The 27,454-nt window shown below is 40.1% G+C and overlaps 1 long non-coding RNA gene and 2 other non-coding genes across 7 annotated transcripts; all 3 read left to right on the top strand.

Annotated features, from left to right (window-relative positions):
- Positions 1–27,454, top strand: LOC121109571. 5 transcript variants are annotated; one of them, XR_006937132.1, is made up of 7 exons: positions 1–28; positions 837–1,031; positions 2,138–3,109; positions 5,237–5,456; positions 6,262–6,345; positions 15,356–15,509; positions 21,281–27,454. It is a non-coding gene; the product is annotated as an uncharacterized LOC121109571 (long non-coding RNA). The 5 variants fall into 5 exon arrangements; XR_005857250.2 differs by having other exon boundaries at positions 837–2,287; XR_006937131.1 differs by lacking the exons at positions 2,138–3,109; positions 5,237–5,456 and having other exon boundaries at positions 21,281–25,146.
- Positions 21,332–21,395, top strand: MIR30D (microRNA 30d). The gene has a single exon (NR_031422.2). It is a non-coding gene; the product is annotated as a microRNA 30d (primary transcript).
- Positions 24,848–24,934, top strand: MIR30B (microRNA 30b). Its single transcript, NR_031423.1, has one exon. It is a non-coding gene; the product is annotated as a microRNA 30b (primary transcript).

Here is a 27,454-nt window from a genome sequence, read left to right as displayed (position 1 = left end):
GGGGACAGGGAGCGGAGACACGGAAAAGGTCAAACTAAAGGCGAGGAGGAGACGCGGCCGGGACGCGGTCTCCGGGCAGCTCGGGCCGGGCCGGGTTGGGCCGCAGGCGGCCTCGTGAGCCGGGGCGGCGGCTGCAGGCAGCGGGGTGCCGTGGGCGGGCAGGGCCGGGCGGGGCGAGGCGAGGCGGCCGCTCCTCGCCCTCTGGGCACGGCCGCCCCCCGCCGCATCCCCTCACAGGTATGGGGAAGCGCTGAGGCGGAGGCGGGCTGCGGCCCGGCCAACCCGGGCCTGCGGGACCGCGCTGCGACCCCTCACGGGAGCCGGGGTGAGGGCGGAGGGTTGGCAGCCCCCGGCGGTGGCGTGGAGAGATGGGGAAGGGGCTGCCCGCCGCCTTCCGTTCGGCGTGGGGGTCTTCGGGCCTCGCGCTCCTCACCGTGACCTCCCCCCGGCCGGGGGAGCCGTGGCCCACCGCTCTGTGCCCTCCTGGGGGCCGCCCCGCACCCACAGCCCGCTGAGCTGGGAGGGGAGCAGAGGGTTTGGGATTTTTTTTTCCTATCTGTGTGGATTATTATTGTTATTATTTGTGGGCTGACAGGGGTTATTCCACCTTCCTCCTCCTTTCTCCCTGCTCTGCCCCCCATTTTGCATAACTCTCCTGCTGTCCCTTCCTCCCTGCACTTTGCCCTTGCCCGGTGGTCTGTAGCATGATGGAGTAAAATTGCAAGGGACTCTTCTTTTTTCTTGTTTGTGTAGTTAGAGAGCTGTATCACGGACAAGCAGACTGCCTAATGTTATATATTCTTATATACCTATATCCTTTTCTTTTTTCCCCACAGTGCTGGAGTGGGGTTCTGTGCTTTACGTGCCCCAGGGCATGGCTCAATCTAGCAAACCCTGGAGTGAAGCTGCTATCAGCGTGTGGAGACTGAGTGCCACCGACAGCCTGTTGTCTGTTCGTGCTCAGAGAGTTATGTGGAAGGACAGGAGTGACTCAGTAATAGGAAGTATTAGTTGCACTGAGGCAAAACCAGGTGAAGTTATTACTTGGTTACTCTGTTACCTTGGGTCATTGTTTTGCATCAGTCCACTGTTTGCTTATGAATCAGAAATAGTAGTGCTTTCCAAAAACATACTGTGAATAAACACTAATGAGCTCAAAATGCTTATCAGCTGTAGTAATAACAGGTAGATGTGTTGTTTCTCTATAGTGGCATAGACAGTGCAGCCAGGATTGTTTTGCTTGCAAGCTCTTCCTGTGGCAGTAACTTTGCACAGAAGTAGACTTTTGCTTCAAAAGACATTTTATAACTCATGATACTGTGTGATATGCAATGTTAGAAACATAGAATCATGGAATGACTTAGGTTGGAAGGGACTTTAAGGGTTATTGAATTCCAACCCCCTCCTGCGGGCTGTGTTAAGTCATATTTCGTATTTTTATGCAGAAAGTTCTCTAATACGCTTTTAAATAACCGCCATTCCACAGTGCAAATAGTTTGGGGTTTTTTCTCCTGTGTTCTTAAAACAGCACCAGTACTGCTAAGGAAGCAGTGTCTGGTTGTCTCTGGGTGAGGTGATAGACTGAGGCTTTTGATATGGAGTTGGAAGAGAGAAGTTCCAGTATATCTGCTCACATCTTGGCGTGATCAAGAAATTACTTGGAACTGGTTTGTAACTCACTGTGCCACCACACAGCTATACTTGCCAGGGTTGAGTAGTATTGTTTACGAGGTGCTGTCTGGAGATGCCTCTGTATTTGCAAGAAAATACTGAAGCAGGTGACAGTAAGTTCATTACAACGAGCTGAGCAGTTTAGGAAACAGCATTTTTATTCTCACATTATAAGGTGATCTACATAGAAAATCAAATGCCTTAAGTATGCCACTGGCAAGCACTTCAATAGAGGAATCTGAAAACTCCATAGGAGTTGCCCGGAGTGGTTTGTGCCGCTCTCAAGAGCAGTGCTGCCACCACCATAGCAGGTGAGCTGGAGCTGCTGCTCTCAGGAGTACTGAGCAGAGTTGGCTGAGTTTTCCTCTGCACTTTTGCTTTATGCAAATCAGAGCAGGTAGCTCGCTTGTCTGGTGTTCTTTGAGTTTGTTTTTGTTTATTTTTTTGTTTTTCTGATCTATTCTAGAAAGATACACCACAAAGAAGCACCAACTGCCTGGTATCTTTAAGCTTTGCTTCTGAGAGTATTTTGTTCTGTAGTTTATCACTTGCCTGCTCAAGTTTGTTTGGAACTTCCATACTGCTAAATAGGACAACTGTTCTGTGTGAGGAGGAGGTGAGCACAACAGAAGACTTTTGTCTTCGGTTTTAACAACAAAACTGAAAGTTGCTCTGGCAAAATGGCAATTCATTGTTAATTCATGAGATGTAGGTGCTCTGGAAAAATCAAATACCAGTTTCATAGCTACCCTTAGGCATCTCTAATTTATGCAAGCAGGGCTTGCCAAGTAACTACTGAGTCTCACTGACCTTAGTAGGTTTGCAGAGGTCATATTTTAACACAGATAAGTTATGCTTGAACTATTTTCTCAGTAGGTATTAGGAGCAAGTGTTTGTGTACACAATTACATGCTTTTTGCCAATCCTCCATTACATTTTCTGTTTTTCTTTAGATTCTTGCTTGTAAGTTCTACAGTAAATCCTAGAGTTTTTTTTTGTGTTTTTTCTTAATCTGTTATCTTAAGTAAGAAACGTGAGTTTTTGAGGACAGCTTCTTTTTTGGGGTCTCAGTAAAACAGAACAAACAAAGGTTTCATAGACCGCCAGAAAGGCAGTTGTAGGATCAGGGAAAGTCGGGGTATGGGAAGCCAGAACAGCCCAAACGTGTGAGTGACATCAGCATTTTTCTGAGCCGTTTATGCTGCTCACTTCTGTCGGTTCCCAGCAGTGCCTGTGTCTTATGTAAGCTCGCACTGTACATCCTGTCCTGCTGTTCTCATGCATGAAAATCATTGGTGTTATCTTACTGTACGTTTTGAGAGCTGAGCAGTTACTGGCTACTTGTTGTCTCAAATGTCTGCATGCAAATCTCTCACAAGCATGCTGGAGAGAGCTATGCCAAGAGCATGGTGCTGTCCTCCTAGGAGACATCAGAGGGGTAAGTTGTAGTAAACGCCGCTCGCTCGTCCTTTGCTCTTTCTGGTAATAGGCACTATGAAGTAATGCAGCTACAGAGGTAATTGTGCTGCTACAGTCTGAAGTGCTGATCTGTGTCACGTGCAGATGGACCACTAATGCAGTTTCAATGGCTGGTGATAAAACAGACATGGAAAACAAAGGACAGTGGTTTCAACAGAAGCTTTAATGATGTTAGGACTGGAAAAGAGAGGCTTTTATATACTCTTACTGTGCACTGCTTGTTACGGGTCTTGGAAAGAAACTGTGCCTTCAGATGGACTGATGCTTTACCCTTGTTCCTGTAGTTAGCATTTAGTGATGCATAATGAAGGTACTGTCACTCAATGGGTGAAATTGGAGCAAACCTTCCATTACAAGGCTTCAGAAACAAACATTCCCTCTATTTTTTTTCTTGCTAAATCTATCTGAAATCGTCAGGCGTAAAATCCTGCAGTAATGTGATCTGTTAATGCAAAGTAAGTAACTTGGCCACCTTGTTTAAACGCTACCCAGTGCTTCAGTTACGAAGCAAAACTACCTCTGCTTCTTAAATACTCTTGTCTCTTCTGTTTGTGCTCCTGCAGTATGAAGGAGACAAGTTTCTGCTCCTCTGCTCTGGTGAATGCGATTGTGTGGCACTGTGGCTTGTTTTGGGGGAGCTGTGTTTGAAGGGCTGTAGAGTTTGTTACAAGCTCTGATAGGAAAGGCTGACTGGCAGGAGAAGTGCACCTGGGTAGGAGTGCGTTTGTGGAAAGGCCTTGGAAGGAATGAAAGAATCTTTCTTGTGGCTTCCCAGTGTGATCCGTTCCATGCCGCACGAAACAATTCCTCATTGTGCTGGAGTGTAAGACTTAACAAGGAAACTGGCCATCTGAAGAGGAACAGGTGCAATGCCCTGACGCTTAGAAGCTAACCAGATTCCTGAGTGAGCAGATCTTGCAGAATTTAAGGAAACTTATTGGCAGAACATCTAAGAAGGACTTGAATTTTTGTTTTGAGTAGGGAATTGAATGATCTCTGCTGCCTTTCACACAAATCTAGGAATGCAGTGGCTCTATTTAGTGCTTTTGTTATTTTCTTGAAGATATAGAAATATGTTTCAAAAGCATATGCAGGAAGATGGAGTTGCAGCAGCCATAAGAACTTGTAAGAAAGCACCTGCACGTTGTGCATTTGGGATTCCGTGGCATTATATTTTATTGCTTTACAGATGCTTACGTGACTATCAGAATCCACATCTATGTTGTCCATATTCAATAGCCTTTTCATTTTGTTGATGTGGACAGAATCTATTCAGGATGCTTAAATCTGCTAAAATATTTATAAGAAAGTTGGCCCTTGGAGCATGTTTCCCACAGGATGCAGTGGGTGTCGGGGCTAAAGGTCAGTGCAGACGAAGTAAAGTGAAAGCTCTTTTGCATTTATTTTCCTACTTTTTTTTCTTAATTTTCTTTTGAAAGAGAATTCTCTGTGTTAAGAAGCACAGAACTTTCCTTTGCTACTTCCTACGTTTCCATACACTAAGAAGCAGGAATGGACCTGTAAATACTTAAGCCTTTTATTGAAACTTTGCTCCCTTTCTTTAGGAGAGCGGGGAAAAAAAATGAAACCAACAACCCCAAATCAGTGCAGTTAATGTAGTCATGGGCTCTGAGCATGGAAGTTCCCGGTGTAAAGGAAAAAAGCCAGATGGAGTTTTAAGTGACTGTCATGTACCACTTAAGAAACGCACATTCCTGATACTAATAAAAGGGCCAGATTGGAGCTACATAATTAATCCCAGTGTCCTTTTCAGCACATGATAAGATTTGGCTACAGCAGTCATAGAGCTAATGGAGACAACTGTCAGGTTCTACAAAGCAGTGGATTGTTTGCCTAAAATAAAAATACCTATGTGATTATTCTTGTACATATATTTGTATCTGCTGGTGATTAGTACTTATGTCCCAGTTCAAATGGAAGATAAATGGAGCTGATTTGCTTTTGAATCCCCTTACTGCCTTAAGTATCTGTATAAATATATACACCAGATATGTCTGTAAATAAATTATTCCTATTCAATATATATTTAAGATGGGAAGTAAATGTTTTTTATTATTTTCTTTAGGAGTTAGGTGGCAAAACTTGCTCTCCTTTGGAGTCCATTTGAAATATAGTGACTGATGAAGGCCAAGGAGCAATTCTGCAATTGTTTATTCACTGTATGTGTCCATGACCTGGAAGAAGCGTGCAGGAATGGGCTAAAGCAGAGATGCTTCTGAGATGGCACAAAGTGTGTGTTGGAGGCAGACAGGAGGAGTGGGCAGATGGCAGTCAGAACAAAACAGGTGAATAATCAAATTGGGAACAAGCTGAGTAGACTGTGCAAGCACGTGTGGTGTGCAATTTTGGTTTAGTTACTGTGATAGGGATTTAGTTACTTTATGATCTTTGCAAAAGAACGGTAAAAAATCATGAGCTTGCCCATATGTAATGGTAGAAGTATGCCTGCTGTTGTGTGAGGTTCCTTCTGGGAGGAACAGAACAGTCAGAGCCTTTGGGAATGAGAGAACTTAAGGAAAAACAAAACAAAAAACCAAAAACCACTTTTTCAGTGTTCGAAACCTCACCTGCAAGTTTATTTGGATTGCTTTGGTATTAATGCTCTAAAACTATACTGCCTGGATACTACAGGTATTCTGTGTCATGAGAGATGTTGCTGAAACAAGCTAGAGATAGCAAGATGTGTTTGTGATACTTCAGCTAGATAAAAGAAGTTCTGTAACTGGTTTGAAAACTTTCTAGACTAGACAGCTGCCCATTGAGTAGCTCTGTGATCTCTTCCAGGTTGTAGCTTGAGGGCAGTACTGGAGTGCTAAAGAAAAAAGGGATTGTAGTGATGAGTGATCGATCCCTTAACCCTTAGCACTGTGCTAGGTGTTATACTGAAAAGAAACCCACAGGTAGAAATGCTGTCTGCTCTCACTTTGCTTAAGAAAATTTAGGATATCATTTTGCTGCAATAATAACAAAGGCTATAATCTGTACATAATCTATTGAGGTACTGTTGGTGAGCCTAGCAGTAACTTGTCAAATCAATCTTTCCTTCTGTCTATCTGTCTCAAAATATTCTTGCTTTGTTTCTTTTTTTAGGGAGTTCAATAACTTGGGACAGCACTGAGCTGCTCTATCTGGAGAACACCCTTCTAACCATAAAGGGGAGCTGCTCTGTCTAAGGTAGTACTTAATAAGCAGAAGTACAACCTTTCTTATAGTTAAAAATTTATTTGGTACGCGTGAACTCGCTATGCTTGAAATTACTCTTCCATAATATCAGTATCCTTGTGTACTGTCAGTTTAAGATGCCTCAGTCTGAGTGACACTGGTGAAGAGTTCTACTGCATGAGGAGGTTGAGGGAATTAAAGCTATATTTCTGCAGAACTGAAGGTTAGAAAGATAAAGGAAGAAAGATTAACATATTCACAAGGAGTGCCCTAGATAAGATTGCTTCCTGTCTGAGGACATACCGAATCCTGTGGGAATGAGGCAGCTATACTACTAAAACACACTTCAATTCTGATGTTTCATACTGAATCATTGCTATGTTATAAGTGGTATTAATGGAATTTATAAAGATGTTAGCATTTATATAAAGAATATAGAAATAAGTTCACCCAAAACATCCTTTTGCTATGTAAGAGCTGTGTGGAGAATGAACAAACACTTGAGGGTTAACATGAGTATAATAAATCAGAATGCCACATGAACCTCAGAGGACTTCCTTCATCTATTCACTTCATTGTTTCCTCTGCTGATACAGCACAGCTCAGCCAAATGCAGGGTCATTATTGTTCTGATGTTCAAAGTGTTTCTAAATGTTCTTGAAGATGGAACTCTTCTCTTTGCGTTGTCTTACACTGTTTAGTTTATTAATTGTTCAGTGTATCACACTGAGCATTTTTTTAAGCAGAAGTCATGGTGTAAGTCCACAGGTTGGAGTAATTGGTGAGGTGCATTGTGAGCTGTTGATAACCTACAGGAAAGGCTCAAATTTATACCTTCAGGAAACTGCTGTTTCCCAAAGCTGATGCTTGGCAACAGAAGATGCCCTGTTGACCCTCTGCAGCTTGGCAGAAAGCGCTCCTGAGTATGTGAGCTTCCAAAGCTTATATCCCAGGGTACAGACTGCTCAGGGCTGCTGGCTGGCACAGTGCATTCCCATCAGCGTAAAATGGAGGTCACAGTTCAGTAAAGTATAATCTGGAAAAAGACTGTAAAAGTAGAACAGATTAAAAACTCAGTTTTGGCATTTAAGCGAGTGATGACCTGTCTAGATATTTAGCTGCTGTTACTTGGGATTTCTAAGATGTAGCTCAGCTGTTGGACCTGGAGAGGCAGTGTTTACAGCAGTAGTCTCACGTCAGCTTTAGCTTTGATTACCTTTTGGTTAAGTGTATCAAGTTAAGATTGCTGTGAATTCTGTCATATTTTCTTTTCTGTGTTCTTCTTGTCTTGTACTTATTCTGTGGTCACAAAAGCTGCTTGTTGTTCATGGCTTTTCCTGGAGATGGCTGTTGCTTTTTCTTTCTATCCATATTTACTTTGCTGAATGGTCCATATTTAACACGCATCATTGCTTTGAACATATTCTTACAGCGTGCTTATCTACACTAGTGTAATGTGTTCTGCTAACCTCATGTTTCCAGATATTTATATAAACCGCATATGATATAATTATTAGCACTGCTGCTTAAACTTGATAATAACTGATCTGATCATTTATAAACTGCTTGCAAATATATTTTTCTCATTGTTTTCCCTTAATTTACTGCTTTTGGAGGTTTGGTTAAATAATTATTTTGGAGATTTCACAGAATCGTAGAATGGCTGGGGTTGGAAGGGACCTCAGGGATCATGAAGCTCCAACCCCCTGCTGCAGGCAGGGCTGCCAACCTCCTTATCTTATACTAGACCAGGCTGCCCTGGGCCCCATCCAACCTGGCTTTGAACACCTCCAGGGATGGTGCATCCACAACCTCTGTGGGCAGATTTAACTTGTAAAACTTCTTATTTCAGTATTAATACTGCATTCACTTCTACAAACATAACTAAACATTTTTTTCCATCAAATTAGGTTAAGAGAAGAAACTTTATAGTGAACTCATTTCCAGTACTAGTTTTGGAGTATAAATTTTCCCAACACAGTGGCTTCCAGACTTTGTTTTCTTAGGTCCTTTTGTCTTAGCTCCCAGATTTCTCTGTAGGTTAAGGACACCATCCTTTTAATACAGCACTTTGCTGAGGAGAACTAAGCTGTCTGCTGGTGGATCAGGCACATTGGGTGCATTCAGGTTACGGGAACACTGGGAGCGTTCTGGTATTCAGGAAGGCAGTTCTGCAACCTGTCCCGTGTTTGTTCTGTGTCAAGGGAGCAGTACTTTAAGGAAATAACAAGGGAAGCTAAGGTGACTCCTAGAGCTTCATGAAGGCTGGTCTGCTGTATGTGTAGAGTTCCTAGTAGAACAGACAACTGAACAGCTTGTGAAGTTCAGTGCTTGAATCAGCTGTGAGATAGGACAGATTCCTTCAACCAGGTTATTTGTGATATGAGAATACCAGCATCCCCATATGACCAAACCTCTGCTGCTGTTCTTAAATACCGTTAATCGTTAATTAAACTGCACCAGGAGAGTGTTTTCATAAGTCAGCTACATACAAAGAAAAGGTCAGTAGTAGTTTTATGTCCGTCTGTTGGTGCGTTATAAATGTACTATTGTAGAAGTCTACTTAATAGTGCAGGTAGTTCATAGTATGCTGATAACACAAACTATCTGTCAGTTTCAATCACTTTCTTAACCCACTGTAACAGCAGAATTTATTTTACCTGTCTCGGTAATGTTTGTGCAGTTAGGAGTTCCAGATCACTGGAGACTGACGTACTGTGACATACAGTTTATTGTCTTTTGTCTTTTAAGCTGTATGTAGCGAATGGAACTCATTTGAGGAATCCTACTTTTAAATAGTAGAGTATCAGGTTGGGTGTGGAAGGACTAAATGTGAGATTGTTTTCATACGGAAAATATGTTTGATGGTAAATACCACCAACTAATGCTAATTTTCTTGCACTTAATTGGAGCATAAGGTAGTTGACTGTGGGTCTGTGGAAAGACAATGAGTTTTGGTCTGTTACTGATACCAAAGTATATATTATACAATGACTAGAATTTGGTATTTGCAGTCTTTCCTTAAGTGCACCTTCATAGGTCCCACTGTGCAACTGAACTTCTGCTTCGCTATTTCTGCAGAACATGTGTTGTAGAAGTGATAGGGTTAATGCTCATTATTCTGGTGCTGGTTACATTTGAGTTCTTCTAGTTGAGAGGCAGATCACAAACTACAGGTGAAACTGACCTTCTAAAACTGATTTTTCAGGAATAGTTTCTTGATGCTTTTACTGCTTCTCTGTTGAGTTAATATGGTTCCCACAGGTTGCTGCTTGAGGTGCAGCAGTTCTGTAAAACCAAGTGGGAATTTGTAGCTGGCCACTAAAAATGAAGAGTAAAAGCAGTGGGCCTGTATGAACTGAGCATGGCAAGAGTCCTATAAGAAGGGTTTTTTTGTTTTTCTTGTGGGCATGTTATTGTTGTTCATATGTAAATATGTGGAAGTGGGTTGGTATGGTTAAAGCTATTTCTCTTAATTTGTCTTCTTAGTTTTGTGGTTCATTTGTGTTGGAGAGAGTCCTTTTTAATGACATTTTTGTTCTCTAGCAAAGTGCACTTTAAATCTAGATAAAACCTAATGTATCATGTAGAATGTGGAGACTTAATGATGTTTCTCTGTGGGAGCTCCTCTTTGGGTTTGGCTTGAATCTTGTGGGCAGACTTTACCACAGACCTGTACCCTTCACCTAATGAAGTAATTATTGTTTGTCTGTTAATAACCAGCCACCTTGGTTAGTGGATTTTGCAAATACTTTTTAGGAATTCCATTGTTCAGAAATCTGTTGCACTGCCAAGTTCTCCGTCTTAGGTGCTATAGATGCTTTGGAAAACAAAAATGTTTGTTTGGTTTTGCATTGTTTTGGCTTGCCTTTTGCCTCTCCTTAAGGTCAGAATGCTGTCAGGACTGATCTGTACTATCTGTGTACCAGCAGGTGGAGCATTGGTAGCATAAGATGGGTTTCTGTCACTTAGTTCAGGTGTTTGGGAGGAAGATAGTTCCTTCAGCGTTTTAGAACATTGTGACCTCTGTGGAGGTGGAAGCTGCTGACTCTGTTTGGTGTTAACATGGCACATTAACAAAAAATGTTGAAGGACAATTTTCAGACTTGCAGGTGAGGTGAACTTGGCTGTAGAGAGCAAAAGGCAGCTTGGTGTTTCTCTGCTTTTTTCAAATGCCAGTTACCTGCTGTGAGGCGTGGAAGTATTGAAGCTACATCTAAATGACTGTGAAGCTTTTAAGGGAGCAGAATTTTGCCAAGTTTGTGGGGGTTTTGTTTGTTGCAGAGTGAGAGGAGGTTCATATGGTTTCACAGTTCACCTGCACTGATTTAAAGTTGTGTTGTCACTAAAACAGGCAGTCCTGCCTTACAAAGTTTCTTCCTGCCAGTGCCAGGGACTGCCCTGCCACCTGCCTGCAGAAAACCGATCTTTTTTTTTTCCCCTCACCAGGATTAGTTTGCAGCTAAATATAGCAGTTGGTTCCAGTAACTCGCATCATATTTTTATCAAATTCCTGTAAGAATGGAGAAAGCAGGAATCCCTCTGCCAGAAGTGAGGGCGAGCAGGACTACTGTTCTGCTACCCTACTCTTAGTATGATCAATCTAAATCACCCTGAAATCACTTTGTAAGTACTGTAGCAGTCTTTTCATGTCTTTGGAAAGGTCCCTTACGATAATGATACCAGCCTAAAGGTAATGATGGTAAACAAGATTAAATATCTCTGGGTGAAGTTCGTATCACAGAGTTGTCTTTTGAGGTGTGACCAAGATCTCAACTGTGTGGAATTTTTGCATTCATACATTACTCCGTATTTTTCAGATACGCCTAGATGTCCAGTGTTTGGGTTCTGTGACTTAAAATTTAGCTAGTAAAAACAGCCTCAGGATTGACTTTGAAATGACTTTACATCATCATCTGCAGAATAGCTGTTGCTGTAAATTGTGCAGTGGCATTCTTTGTTGCTGATCCTGCTATACATACGTACATAAAGCTGTATGGCGAACAGGTACACAGGTATTGGATCAGAGAGATTATCACGTTACAAAGGAGAAATGAAATAAAGATCTTACCCGTGTCCTGGGCTTGCAGAAGGGCTCCAAGAGGAAGGATCTCCAGCTGGAGATCCTTCCTCCTTGGGAGTCAGCCCTTAAATGGGGTCTAGGAGGGTCGCTTCCGGTCACTCAGGTGAAATTGTGTTCACTGTGCCCCTGCAGCTGACTCAGCGCTCGCCTCAGGTGGTCAATCAGAGGTTCAGGCTGTGATTCAACAGTTCCCATACATACAGCTTACCTGTTTTCCTGTTTGGTTGGTTTGTTTCATGTGAGAGCCAGAAAGAAAGAAGATGAATCTTCGTTTATTCCCTTAGGATACTTTACCAAGATTGAAGTTGGGAATATTTTGTATCAGATCTCTCACATTTTTTGGAAATGTACTTGGAACAGTATTGGGTATCATTTGGCAATGCAAGTTTAGAATGTTTTTTTTGACATGGTGAGCGTTAATTTGAACCTTGGAATGGGCCTGTATGTTTCCAACTTTTTCTAGTAAGTACTGCTTAATGAAACTTTGCTTTAAGGTGTTGCTTCAGTTTGTATTGCAGCACTGTCTTATGTCTTACAACTTCAGAAAAGATTTCCTGCTCTAAGTGCTTTTCCTGCCTTTTTAATACTCATTGGATACATCACTAAACTTGCACAATAACTGAAAGGCCACTTAGTAGATTACATGAGATATTGTACTGAGGGACATGGTTTAGTGTGGAAGTATTGGTGGTAGGTGGACAGTTGGGCTGCATGATATTGGAGATCTCTTCCAACCTTGGTGTTTGTATGGTTCTGTGTGTATTTTAACTAGGATCAGAAATGCAGTTTTGATCAGACTCATCTGATAGTCTGCAGTTACTATTTTGCAGCTTTTGTGGAGCATAAAAAGCCTTTTCTTTTTGGATGAAACAAAATTGGCAGTTGAACTTGGCTGATGCATTTGAATGAATGATATTTAGGCCAAACATGGGACTACAGCTAATTTTGGAGTAAGGCTCTGTGAAGCACAGGAAGTGTGAGTGTTGTCTTAAGCACAAACTGTCTTTTTTTCTTTTTTGCTTCCCGTTGCACCAAAAGATGTGGAAAACTTAAGAGTTGATGGAAGGCAGAGAGTACATTTTAGCTACCGCTCTGTTGATGAAGTATGTGCATTCTTATTTTGAAACCCAGAGATGACTCAAGATTAACTGGCCAAAAATATCCAAAAAGCAGGGTAATCATGTCATGAATAACCTAGTTTTTTCTTTATCAGCCTGTTCTGTGTACTGCATTGAATTGTTACTTGCCTTATGTTTTTTTTTTTTTAAGTAGGGGAAGGAACTTCTGCTCCAAAGTTTCCCAGCTGCTTGTTTATTGGTTTAATTCTGTTTCTCAGTAAAGCTCTGCACTTGTACTGTGACAAAAGAGCAGTTTGGTGGGTCATAGAATACATCTCCTGTATTTTGTTTGTTATAGAATCATACAACTGTTCAGGTTGGAAAAGACCTTAAAGATCATCGAGTCCAACCACAACCTAACCATACTACCCTAACTCTAACAGCACTCCACTAAATCATGTCCCTGACCACTGCATCCGAATGGGTTTTTAAACACATCCAGGGGTGGTAACTCAAGCACCTCCCTGGGGAGCCTATTCCAGTGCTTAACAACCCTTTCTGTAAAGAAGGTTTTCTTGATAGCCAACCTAAACTTCCTGGTGCAACTTGAGGCCATTTCCCCTCATCCTGTCACCAGTGAGAAGAGATCAGTCCTGCTCTTGCTGTAAGTACCTTTCAGATATTGGAAGGGAGCAATAAGGTCTCCCCTCAGCCTCCTTTTCCCCTGACCAAACAGTCCCAGTTCCTTCAGTTGCTGCTTGTAGGGCATACTCTCCAAGCCCTTCACAAGCCCTGTTGCCCTTCTTTGGACCTGCTCCAGCACCTCCATGTCCTTTCTGTACTGAGGTGCCCAAAACTGAACACAGTACTCAAGGTGAGGCCTCACCAGTGCCGAGTACTAAATGATTAAAAAACCCCTATTTAGAGTTGGTGGGGAAATAAGATTTAGTAGGGAAAACAGAAAGACCAGAAATCTGTAGCCTATCCTTAAGTGTTAAGCTTTTTTGCATGTTGCTGAAGAGTGATGTTCTAAAAATTGTCTCTTCAAAATAGTTTTTTGGGAGACATTCTACATACATTTCAAACTGAAGACAGCTTCTGCAAGCAACCGAAGTGAAGATATCTTTCATGCTGTCTACTCTTAAAGGTGCTGGTGTAAAAATAAGAGTCTGGAGGGGTTTTTTGAAGAGCATTGATTATGATGTACAAAGGTCACCTACAAACTCTCACTGTAATAATGATTGCCTTTTCTTTTAGTAGTCCAACAGCTAAATGTTACGTTGTTCCAAGTAAGGAAATATGACTCAAAGTCAACAGATACACTCCTGCTGTATTTACAGACCGGGAAGTCTGTTTTGCTGCTTTGAGTTAGAAACTATATAAGGAGGTGGCTTGGTGCTACAGCAAATGTTTGGGAGACTATGAAAATAGTAATTTTGTAAAGATATTTGTCAGATCTTTTGGGCAGTTGACTTGAGAATATGAGGAAATATTTTCAAAGTGAACTGTTTTGCCAGTGGGTTGTGTCTCTTTCTGGTTACTGTCAGTAAATCCTGAAAACTGATTTTCCTTAGAGCAACTTGGTGAAATCTTGTATTTTGAAAGTAAAAGTTTTCAGAGTTATTGACTCTTTTTAAATGTTCTTTGCTGTTGTATCATTTCTTGTTTTGCTTTTGAGATTGATGCTTGAATGGATGCTGTGATGACGTGCTGTCCTTGTGTGGACTGCTTCCTTTGGGGATAGCAGGCTGTGTACATGTACTTAAAAGAATGGGCCTCTTGGCTTTACTGCAAAACAAAACTTTTTTAGTACTGCACACTTACATGACGTCCATGACTTGCATGCTTGCTGGGCTGTGTTTATTTTATTTGAGTAATTCAAAAGTTGTATGTATTTTGCTGGGAGCAAGGTTAAGATTTTGAGTTTTGTACAGATCGCTTCTCTGTCTGATGTCCTTCAGGGTTTAAGTGTGATGGAGGACTTGAGCTGGTGCTTCACACCATAAAGAAAACAAGTCGTTGCAACACTGCACTTCCACCAAAGTCTGCTTCCTTCAGTAGCAATCTCAGATTCTGCTCATTGAAATTGTGCATATGAGAATTTGTTGTATTTGCAACTACTAATTTGAAAGGGTTAAAATATGTTCACAGAGGACTGCCCTTAAAACTATTGTATTGTATTCCTGCTAGATCTCTTGGTGGCCTGGCCCAACTTGTGTATTTCCTTACCAGCTTCTCTAGCAATAGAGTAAAATAGTGTAGTCTTAATTGTGCTGATCTTAACAGAGCATCCAAATGTGCCTTTGGTCAGCAGTATTGATGACTCATTGGAGTTATCAAATTGCTTCCAGCAGTGTTACAGAGAACTACTTAAGGCAGCTGGTATCACCAGAGAATTATAATCTCAAATGGGAGCAAATAGTCATTAAATGAAGCATTCAAAATGTGCTGTCATTTTGGAGTATGCTACATCAGACTGGGCCGATAGTCAATCAAAAATGGGATGGGGATGTGAAGAGAAAATAGCCTAACAACTGGGATGTGTAGCTGCTCTGGTCTTGATTTCTATTTATTTATTTTAGGGAAGGTTTTTCCATTCACTCTTAACCATTTTTGAGCCAGCAGGCACGAAGGGCTTCAGTGTTTTAAGAAACTTCCTAATGGATTTTCTTGCTTTAAAATTTAAAAATTTACTTCTTATGAGCAGAGCTCTTCTGATATTATTCCAAAGAACATCTGTTAAAAGTATTCTGTATCCTATTTCTTGTCAAGTCCTAGGGTTGGTTTTGCCCTCCTGTGACTACCTTCTGGTCCCTTTAAAAGAAATGATCAGATTAATTTTTTCATATTCAGTAGTGTGAATTTTCTTTGTATGTTCCAGATTGAGTGTAAGACATAAATGATCCTCCAAAGAAGCTTTTCTCAAAAAAAAAAAGAGCTTATTTTCTGAAGACAACTTTGTCACTTGAACTAGAGATGCTTCTTACCTTGACTGAAAAGGCAGACTATGGGCACAAACTGGAAGACTCCTCAAGGTAAAACAGGAACATGTCATGTGGAGATACCTGTATCCTATTTAAAATGATTTGTTTTAATACTTTGTAGTAAAGTGTCTCCAGGACTCTACCCATAGATTAGCCAACCTGGTTTTGGTGCAGCTTTTTCCAGGGAATAAGACTAAAATTCCTTTCCTGTAGGAGAAACCAAATTAGAGTTGAATAGAGGAAGCTATAAAATCAGACCTATTTACTGCAGGCAGCAATATTTGAGTTAAATGTTAAACTCACTGAATTAGTGTAATCAACATTTGACACCTCAGAAGAGGTAATACTACTGTGGGAATGAGGAAGGGCATCAGCTATTTGTGTGATATCAGACCTAATATGTAGCATGTATTCATATTTCTCCTTAATTTGGAGATCCAGGTATTCATCTTTCTCTTGTGGTCAGTGCATGTTGCTGTATCTCCTCTGCTGAAAAAGCAAAAATTGCAGGGAAAAAAAAATTCCAAAAATATATGGCTATACATTATACAGCAACAATCTGTTAGAAGCCTATTCTCAGAGAAGGCAAAAATATAGCTAAGGATGCTAATACTCTTCCTTCCTTTTTCTGTTCTGATTGCAGGTAAGTCTACTGGTGGGGGTTTTTATGAGGTGAGGGTAATACATTATGACAAATTGTTAGTGACAGATGGATTTTTTTTACTTAGCTTACTTCTAAAGCAAAATGATCTGGATTAGCCACTTCCTGCCCCCCGAGGTGGCTGCACAACTTCTCAGGTTACCTAAATTAAAGACTTAATTTGACTCAGTAAGTTACTCTATCAGGTTGAGAGCCAAGAAGGTGTTTTATAAATACATGATTTCTGCATGCTGAGCAGTGTTGTTCAGTCAGAGGGAAGAGGAGAATGGGGGGGGGGAGTCTTTAATTGCTGCCTTCAGTTACCTAATGGATCATGACAAGAAACCAGCTCTTTCTTGGTGTTGTGCAGCAAAAGGGTGAGAAGCACTGGGCACAAGATGCAGCAAAGGAAATTCCAGATAGGTGTAAGGCAGAAGAAAAAAGTTAGACCTGTAGCTACACAGACGTGACTAGATTGCTTGTAGAAGCTATGAAATATCTTTGCTTGGGGATGCTCAGATTTTGAGCAGGGAGTTTGCTGTAGGTGATTTCCAGAGAGCCTTCCAGAGGTCATTTCCACTGTAAGATGTTTTTGGTTTCCATTTGGTGATTAGTTCACGACTTTTCTTCACCGAGAAGGCTTATCGTTCTGAGCTGTCTTTCTGATCTTCGATGGTAATCACTTTTCATGTCTCATTTGTTAAAATTATGCTCACTAGAGTCAGAAATGGTGTCTGTGGAGACAGTGCTTTTGTAAAGCATGTATTAACTGAAAGGTTCTGACTGCATGTCTGTTTTACTGTATTTGTCCAAGTAAAGACTTCCAAAAGTGAAACCAGCTTTGAAGGTTCTCTTACAGTGCTGTTTTTGGTGCTGTTTTTTCAACTTCAGTTAATTTTATGTATTTACAGTTCACAGGACTAATACTCAGCAGAATATTTTGGAGCAGAGTGAGCTAAGAAGTTGAAGACAGGTTGTATTCTCTTTAAGAGAAAAATTCTAGGGTGTGAACTTTGATGCAGATGTGCAACTTAATGGTGTATTCAATTTCTGCCTACTGTTCCTTTGTTTTAAACTGCTTATTTAAAAGCATAAGAACACCCCTTCCTCTTTCTGTGTTTGACCCCCAGCATTCTGCATGCTCAGTATACTCCAGCTAATACTGAGATTATTTGGATTGCAGGTGAATGTCTGCTTTTTCATGGGCTTTGGAGAAGGACAGTGAGCAGCCTTTGTAGTTGCTACTCCTGTATATTTTTGGGAAATAATGCAAGAAATGAATAGGGGCCAGTTTTGTCTTGCATGCTGTGTCTGTTCTTGAGTTTGTTAGATTGTAGTCATTCTCTCTGATGCAGTTCTAGATTGATGGTCAATTATTTTTACCTCGTAAACCTCCATTCTTTGAAACGAGTGAATCATGGGCCAGAGTGTGTAGGACAGCTTTTTTCTTATGCTTAGTCACAGGAGACTAAGCTTACAGTTTTATTCTAACTTAGCTCCCCAAGATATGCAGAGCAACTGGGTGGATGCTGTTCTTAATTATGATCTGAACTTTATTTTGGCTCGCACCATCACTGTTTCATTGTTTATCTTCCTTTGGTAAGATGAGAACAGTATCTTATGACAAAAACATTTAGTTGTTTGGTTTTCTGTAATGGTTATGTATGACATTTGCATCCTCACTGAAATTTGGGCTTAGATATGTTAATAGTGTACTGTTTTACACATTCCCATGCATTCTTAAAATATGAGATGCTTTTTTTGACAGCTCAATTTAAAACTTTTTACTTCCTACACAGTGAAACTGTCAGTTTTAGTGTTTGCACATATGTATATATTTAGTGTATCCTTCTAGTATTTGAAGAGAGCTTCTAAGCAGGAAGGGGAGTGACTTTTTACATGGTCTGATAGTGATAGCTCAAGGGAGAATGGCTTTAAACTAAAGGAGCGGAGATTTAGGTTAGATGTTGTGGAAAAAAAATCCTTTCTCAGAGGATGGTGAGGCACAGGAGCAGGATGCCCACAGACATTGTGGCTGCCCCATCCTGGTGGTGTTCAAGGCTGAGTTGGATGGGGCCCTGGGCAGCTTGATCCAGTGAGTGGCAACCGTACGCGTGGCACAGAGTTGGAGCTTGGTTATCTTTAAGGTTCCTTCCAATGTAAGCCATTCTGTGATTAGTGATTGTAAGAAGCAGAGCGTGTGGTTTCCTGAAAATATACAGGAAATGCAGTTCTAAAACTACTTACATATGCTTCCTACTTCATAATTCATTGTGCACTGTAAACTTCTAATGCTATAGCGAACTCTGTGGCTGTTAAATGATCAGACTGCCCTATGTTAGGGCAGATTGTAATCTATCTGAATCACTGCGTGACATTTATGCTGTTGAAATTGAATTGGACTATGTGAGAGCTGAAAGCTATGGCACTTTAAATTCAGCACTGATTCAGACACTGTGTTTTACTCGGGGCAAATAACTTAATGTCTAATACTCAGTTATGTTCTGGTCAGTAGACGTGACTTAAAATAATTGGAGCAATAGCAGGGATCTGCTTTAACTTTCTTTTTCAGTTAGCTATTTGTGCATGAGAACTGAGACTTCTAATTCACTGAGTAATTGTAATCATGCTGATCATGGAATGAGGATATCTTAAGATATGGGAAGAAAATAAGCTCTGTGGGAAATACATAAGCTCTCTTTAGCTTCCTTGTTCCCCTGCATCTTCCTTTCCCTTATTGCTTTCCTTCTTCCCATCTTGTTTAACTTTCTGATCACAGTGCAGTCCAAGCTCAGTGTGACTGATAAAATAATATGTGGCACTTGGGAAAACTGCAGTACCTCTCTGTGACCTGTGTGGCTTGGGTTTGGAAACTGAAAGAGCACAAACTTCAGGTATCACAGCAGTGCCCTTTTTGTTGGTGTTAAACCTCTTGGTGAATCCCTTGTACTGACAGCTTAAGAGCCAGATTGGTAAATGTTGTGTGTCAGGAACAGTTTATGTAGTTTAAAGATTCACATGGTTCTTCACATTTTCTGTATGAGGAATTTGAAGGGGAATTCACACTGCAAGAAATGCTACATTCATTGTTGTTCTTCAGCAAATACAGTTAACAGCATTAATGGAAGCCAGCAATCAATGTCCTTCTGTTTGCAGTGACGTTAGAATAAGTCCTGGTTCTGTGCTTTTAAGCTTTAGCAGGGTTAGAGGACAGAACCTTTGACAAAAGCCGGAGTGTGGTGTCTTTTTGTATTTGTTTGTAAGTGTTCAGGAGAATAGCAGAAGATGCTTAATCTTCAGTTTTCATAGAAGAACTTTTATGGAAGTTCTATCCTTCAAAAGCGTAGTTGCACGGAACTACACTGCAGATATATTTTCTTAATGTTTTTGGATGGAGCTGAAAATGTAACTCCTTTGTACAAACATGATCACACTGTTAGATGTTGTGCTGGGGTTGGTAGCTGACAGTTTGATAAAACAGCAAGAGACTTCACTGTCATTTGTATTGTTTTTTTTGTGATGATCTGAGTGTTAAAATGAAGCTGGAGGGAGTGTCCTCTCTTTAGGCAGGTGACATTGTGGTAACCTTCATTACTTCCTTAAGAAGCAAGTGTTGAAGGAGAGCAGCACAAGAAATGGTTCACTGCAGCATAATGCTTAGCAGCCTAATTAGTCGAATACCATGTGCCTACCTCTGCATGAAATAACCCATTTCTTCACAAGGTAAAATAGGAATTTTCAGTTTTGGAACAGCCTGAAGAGGCCTTTGTTGCAAATGTCCGTTGGCTTTTTAACTATTTATTCTCAAATAATGAAGGTCAGCATGGTATCCATAGAGACTGCATGCAGCTTCCTCGTTAATCTTGGCAAACTCCTGTAATAACTACATTCACTTAATACTAACAAGTGTTCACATTTCATTAATGGGAGAACAGTATGGGATTGACATTCTGTAACTGAGAAATCTTGAATGTGTAGTTTTTCTTCTTTAAACTCTGTTAGAATTTCCCTTTACGAGTTGCCTTGGAGGCCTGAACAGCCTCAGAACAAGCAACTTTTAAATTGCAGGAGTCTGCGTATTTCCTGGAAGCAGAAAACTTCTTACTGGCTAAGCCTTTTCTTTCTGAAAGGATCAAGAATGATAAACAAGGATAAATGGGTCTGCTTTCAGCTCTGTTAGTAAAAGGAAAGTTTTCTGCTATGAACTAGAATATAAAGGCATTGAAGTATTATGTAAATATGATCAAGCTAGAATGATAAGATTTAAAAAAATAACCTCATGCAGACTCTCCACCTCTGCTTTTTTTCTTCCTTTTTCTTTAACCAAGAATGGGAGAATTTTTGTATCACCAGAACACTGCTGAAGTCCTTTGTATTTGACTGTCAGATTACTTCTGTGCAGAAAATTCTAATCAGAGTGTTAATATGAAATAACTGAGTGCTGTATGCTTAATAATGACTTTGATTTAAATTAAATTTTGTTCTTGAATAGTATTTTGTCATTTAAATACTTTTAATATTGAAAGGGTTCTTTTAACTGAGAAGAAAGAAATAGACTGCATCAGAACAGAATGCAGTCTTGTGGGACTTCTGGTACTGAGTTGCTGAAGGGGGGGAAGTAAAATGGTTCCATCCAGAGGCTGTTATTGTTTTATTCCCACCCTGACACTTTTAATGCTTACCCCAGGATATATATATATAGAGAGAGAGAGTAACAGAGCCTTAAACTGATGCTGAGAAATATACATATTTTTTCAGAATTCTGCCAGGTTTATTTCTAAGATTTCCTTCATTATGAGCTTGTTTTCCTAAATTATACATTCTTATTTAGAAACATAAGTAACTGTGAAAGAGTAGATAGTGTGGATGCTTAGAATGGAACTCCATTTATTTTTTTTGAGAGTTCTGGTAATGAAGGTATAGGAAAGTAAAATGTATGTATGAATGTATTTGAACCTGAAGAGGTTTAAAAATGTGCATTTTAAAACTTGAGTACGTATATTCCCATGTCTTGCATTTAGAAACATTAAATTATGTTAAATCTACAATTGTGGTGTTTTTGTATCAATGCTTGTTTTAAGTGAAACTGAAAATGAGATTTTCTTCAGAATTAGTGGAATGGTAATTGATTGGAATGTCACAGAAATGTCATAAATCTTTTTCTTTTCCCCCTCCCCTAAAGGTGACCGACTACTTTGTACTGCTGGACACCTGCAGTGATGTATAGTAGTCTGTTGCTGTAAACATCCCCGACTGGAAGCTGTAGCAGCTCGAGCTTTCAGTCAGATGTTTGCTGCACCTGGCTATACCTGGACAGCATCAGGAGGAAAAGATGTCATAAACCTGTATGCATAGATACATATCTAGTAGTTTCTGTAGACACGCTGAACTGCCTCCAAGTGAGTTAACTTGATTTTTATTAATATTGCTGGTATGATTGATTACAAGCTAATCTGTAACAGGCAGGAAATACAGAGGTATTGCATATATGTCACTCAGAACTGAATTCTCTGCTGCTCCATGGTATGAGCAACAGAACTATGCCTCTCTGGAATTTAACAGCAAGAGGTGTTTAATTTCTTGTACAAATATACATAAACAAAACTCACCTTATGAACTACCTTTTTTAATGGCATCTGCTACTTACTGATCTGTAGAAAAATGATTAATATTGTTGAATACTTAGCAAATATTTTATTTGCTGTGCCTTGTTTTTGCTTTCTGAAATTCCATGTTCTGCCTCTCCTATGAGTGGGTGGTGCTCTTATTGTTTGTAAGCTGGATGTAACCCAAGGCCACAATAAAGGTTAAAAAAAAATTGCACAGGATGTATGTTTGTAGTAAAACAATGCCAAATGTATACAGTTGTTTGTGGTACAGTCATCTTGTTTTGTACTACCATTAACAAAGATTATTTTTCACATAAAGAACAGTTTTTGAAAGTCCTTCTTCAGAGTTCTCTTCACTAATTCTTGACTTAAAGTAATCGGTTCATTGAGAACAGCACTCAGCAACACAACTTCAGTACTTTCCACTTTTCTCAGTGAGGGATCTAGGAAGTGTGTTCTGCTGATGTAATTTCCTGGACCTTGTCTGGGACTTTTCTTCTCTTTCTCTATAGTTCTTTATTTGTAAAGGATGGGAGCAGAATAGCCTAAATGAGTGCTTACTACTCCAACAACAGCAGAATTCATTCCTGCACTACCTTAGCTTTCCAGTCTTCCACCTCTGAAAATGTTAGTTTCATATTCTTTGACATTCAGCAGGCAAATTTTATGTTCAGTTTATTTGAGAGTATGTTAATATAGATTAAAAGGGTTAACAAGATCTAACTTTGCTATAGGAATTCTGTAGACTGTATGCAAAGATACAAATACTTTAAAAAAATAAAATTTCTGGTTTCTTAAAACTATGAGGATTCCTTGGGCCTGGAAAGGATAGACTACAAGTAGTGCAGAGGCAGTGATTCTCAAGCATGTCATGAACGGCCACCTGTGAACTGAGGGGAACCATTCTTCTGGGGCAGTCGTGTGACTTTAAATACAGAGCTGCTGTGATGTGGTTCACCTGTCTGCTGGCACAGCAGTGCGTGGTGATCGAAGGTTCTGAACTTACTGATAGCACTACTGCAATTATCTATTTTTGGAGTAGTTCATACACAATACAGTTTCTATTAAAGAACATGTCTTAAATATGATGTTTGGCTTGGGTACATTGTCAAATTAGAAAGAGAAATATAAGCAGCATTTACAAATCCTTTTTTTTTTTTTAAAGGAGAACACAAGTGCTAGTCATTTTTCCAGATGTTCTTTGCTGGAAATGCTTGGCATTCCCTAGTTTTACGTACTACTTGGACTTAGAAGGAATTAAGTGTTGTCTGTTAACATTCTTCACTGAATGATCAAAGTAAATGTTATCTCATAGTTAATCTTGTAGTCATTTTTGTTAGTGCTGTCTTGGCCTTTTCACAAGCTAGATAAGAGTAGTCATGTGCAGTTCATCAGTGCAGTCTTGTGGAATTTTATTTATGTGCTAGTATCTAATACAATCTCAAACACACTAATACAGTCTCAAACACAGCCATCATGCTTCTTTACATGAAAGCCAACTGCAGTGGTGTGTAACTATGGGAAATAAATAAACCCACGCTGCATTTTTACATTGCGTTTTTGTTTGGGATTTTCTTGTGAAGAGCTTGAAAAGCCAGGATCTCTGAACGTATCTCAAACATTTCTGCGTGCAGATGAAGTGCAGTCTTTCCAGATATTGTGTGTTTACACAATGATTTAAGTTGAATCATTGAATTTTAGGAATGGAAGAGGCAAATTTGACATGCCAGCCTAATCATCAGCAAAGCTAATTACGTCATCTTGTTAACGTGATGACTGCAACTATTGCTTATGATAGAAGGAGACATAAATAAATTTCTCATGTTTTATGGTGCACTCACATCATAGTGGAGGCAGATAGCTAATGGACGAAGTTGCTAGTCCAGAGGCTGGCAGCAAAGTTGTGAATGTGCTGCTAATTCTGGATAACTGTCATGCCTAGCACAAGTAGGAATGGACATGCAGACGTTTGGAAGTGGAAGCTAGGTGGAATACCATGATCCCTGCTTGCTGAGCAAGTGGAGTGCTTATGAAGATGCATGTTTAGAGTCTGAATTAGTTGCCTGTGGTTTTTATGACCACTTAACAGCAACATGTCAAACTCTTTGGTAACTTCAGGCTGGTTTTCATGAAGGTCTCCCCTTGCTGTGAACTTGCAGCTGTGTTCTGTAGAAATGCTTGAGCTCATGTTTTTTTCTTCATACAAAGAACCAGCTGTGAAGTGTTCAGAAGGCTTCCACCAGCCTCTGCATATGAAGAGAAATCTGCATCTGTGGTTCCTTCTCCCCAGTAAATCTACAAAACACCTGCTCAGACAAGAGCTTTGAGAAGGCTGACAGAGTTTATAAAGCATTTTTTCCCGGTTTGCTAATGTTCTGGTTATTCAAGGCTTTAGATGCTAAGTAAGCTGCACATTTGAAATCTAAAATAAGTTTTGAAGCTTAACTGATAGTGTTCTGTTCTCTCACTATTAAAATGACTCATCATTCTGAGTAACAATGTGTGTGGAGAAAACTAAGAAGATTGAAACAGCAGGGAAAGAACCTTGGAAGCAGTTTTAGAATGGGAGTTAGTTTAGGAAAACCTAGTAGTGCAGCTAGGAAGACAAGCAAATGTAACAATAGAAGCTGTAAAATTTAGCATATAAAGGAAACTGCTGAAATTTTTGGTACCACAGGAGTTGAATTTTTGCACAAACCATTTGAGAAGGACATCCTTGAGGACTGTTTTCTGGCTTGTACTACCCTATTGATGTCCCATATATATTTTGGTGTTGAGCATCAATTCTGATAATGATTTACATTTGAGGTTTCTAGAAGTGCCTACTCCAAGCATCAAGAGTCTTGGCAGGTAAGTGCAACAGAGATAGTGAATTCCAGCAGCTGTGAGAATAGTTTTATTCTGTTTTTCCCTGTTATCTCTGTAGTATTAGAAACTGTACAAATACATTACCGTGTTCTGATATTTATAAGGTTAATTGTTAAAAAACAGTGCTCCAACTTTACGTCAGTAAGCTTTAATAACTGTTGCAAATGCCTTCTGAGTAGCATAAGCTGTAGCGCACACAGCGTATTGAAATATGCCTGTGCCGATTCATTTTTGGATATCTTGAAAGCCAATGCTGTATTTATATTGTTAAGCTAACTTTTAGTTCCTGTAAACATCCTACACTCAGCTATAACAAGTGGTAGGGCTGGGGGGTGGATGTTTACTTCAACTGACTTGGAAAGGCAGCTTTCCTGAATGATCAAGTGACATTTTGGCAAGAACGGAATGCTATATTTCAGTGGTATTCAGATAAGCTTATTGTATTGTAAATACTCTTCTTTCTGTGGAAGTACTGTATTTCTATAAATGTCTTAATGCATGATTATTGTAAAGCAGTCTTTAACTGCTAAATTGTGTATCATTTTGATTGCAAATAAACTGTGATCCTGTATCTTTGTCTTGAAAAGTACATTCTGGTGTCCTCAGCTCACCTAGGATACACTCTTGATAAGAATATACCCAGAATCTGTTACTGAGCATAAATTGAACAATTTGCAGCAGCCATTTCTTATTTATGACCAACTTCTTCAGTGTCAGAGGAAGAGTGGATATGTTGGACAATGATAAGTAAAGACAACAGTATAAAATATTTAAGTGGTAGAACTATTTAGATGTAACAATTCTGTTGGTTTTGGTATCTAACAAAATGAGGAATGTCTTGCTTTGATTTGGAAAACTTGGATAGAAGAACATGGAAGGAGATGATCGTTAGCTTTCCATTTAACTCATTTTACGTTATATCTTACGTGATAGGATCCCATAAGTGGATGTATTGTTAAATGAAATAGAGCTCCAGCATTTTGAGAATAGGAAATACTAGATTTAAGTGTTCAAAAAAGAGCTCAGGAGTGGTTTTGTTTAGGCAGAAGAATGAAGGACATGGGATGCATTGTTGTGATGTGTAACCTGCTTTTTTGAGGATCACTTCGAAAATGCATTCCTTTAATATTAGGCTCCTGATGCGCGATGTATTTCCTACTTAAGGCAAACAGGTGAAAATTACCAAGAGGATTTTTATCTTTTAAGATGCAGAAGCATATTTTTGTTATATTATTTCTTGTGTTTATTATGTCTTGCCGTGCTGCTTACTTTTGTTTCCATGCTGAAGAAGTCTTTTAATCAGAAGTCCTGGGGAGGTCTAAAAAAATAAATGGCACTGCAATCAATTGCATGCAAAAGAATGCATCAGAAGTTCTGTATTTACACAGAACTTCATAGTGTGAACAGTGCAGTACCATCACATATTACTGTGTATGTGCATGCATGGTTTAAAAACTTTGCTTTTTTGAACTAATGTCACCTGTTCAGTTGGTGCAGACCTCTGAGTTTTTCAGTTGAAGTGAGCCAGGGAAGCCTTGGGGAAGTGAGTTGTCCTCTTCAGAAGAGATCCTGTGTTGAAGGGGAAGCTTACCTGCAGAACAGTCTGCATTTCTTTCTACTTTATTCTCCAGTTAAGTGCCCCACGGCATCACTAACTTCACTCCGTTGCTACTGGAGATGCTTTTTCCACCTGCTCTGGCTGGCATGACATGCAGCCATGCTGATGTAGCCATGGCATCGTGCAGTGGGGTTCGACAGCAAGAAGGAATCCTCAAATCAACATTACCACCAGTCAAAAGGTGCAAAGACTCCTCTCAGCAAGCACCATTTGTCTGGAAATAAGAGCTACTGTGGGGGTAGCGAGTAAGCAGTGTGAGCAGACTGGGTGTGGGTGTGTATGTGGGGTTTCAGTGGGTTTAAATGCACTTGAGATGTAAAATTCATGTTACAAATAGGTACAAAACAGTAGTCTGAGTGGTTTTATCAAAGGAAAATCTTGACTTTTTGACGTGACTATTAAAAGATAGGAGAAAAACGTTAAACGGTGACATTGGTGAATGACCTGTTGAAAGTTTAAGATTTAAGATACGCTTTTTCAGAGTATTTTGGATTTGCAGCACTGTGAATTCTGTAGTGGTCTGGGAAACAGCTGAAGTGTAGCCGTTCCTTGGATAAATGCATGTTAGACAACAGCAATACTCTTGCTGAAGGATTCCAAGCAGGTTGGCTGCCCGTAGGGGAGACAGCCCGCTCTGAAAGAGTGACAGCACCAATAGTATGGAAAGAGAGCTCTGAAGGTAAGCCAAACTCACGTGCGTTTGTTCCCTTTTGCTTTGGCTTCAGGAGAGGATTCAGTAACTGACTGGACGTGTGTGTGCATCCTTACTTGTACAGCTTTGCTGCAGGTGCTGATGTGAAAAGTAGCTGTTGGTTAATGCTCACCATTCCGGGTTGTGCTAAAGGAAAACAAAAAGTCAGACTTCTAACCTAGAATAGTTCTAAAGACTCTAAGCATAGCACCACCAAACTTAAAACTTCTGAAGCACGCTCGTTTTTCATCCACTGTGTCGGTGATTTTTGGACAGATAAGTCACAGTCCCATGGCCCCCATGACGGCATAAAGCAAGGGTGGGTAAACAGCTGGAAAAGGCCACCATGTGTGTGATTGATACGATGGTCCAGAAGCTCTACTGAGATATGGTGGCAAAGGTAAGTCATGTAGTGTCAGTCATCAAATTTGTCTCGAACACAGGCACAGTTGATGTATTTTTTTGTTACTTTTGAAAGCATGCATTTACTCTTCTGTTTGATTCTACCTGTTTTCGTTTTCCTGATGGTAAAAATCCAAACTTATATCAATAAAAGTATGTTGATATCGA

The sequence above is a fragment of the Gallus gallus genome, chromosome 2, assembly GCF_016699485.2.
Source record: "Gallus gallus isolate bGalGal1 chromosome 2, bGalGal1.mat.broiler.GRCg7b, whole genome shotgun sequence".
Taxonomy (NCBI): domain Eukaryota; kingdom Metazoa; phylum Chordata; class Aves; order Galliformes; family Phasianidae; genus Gallus; species Gallus gallus.
Note: the sequence above shows the minus strand (reverse complement) of the source record. Positions and strands in the feature narration are given on the sequence as shown.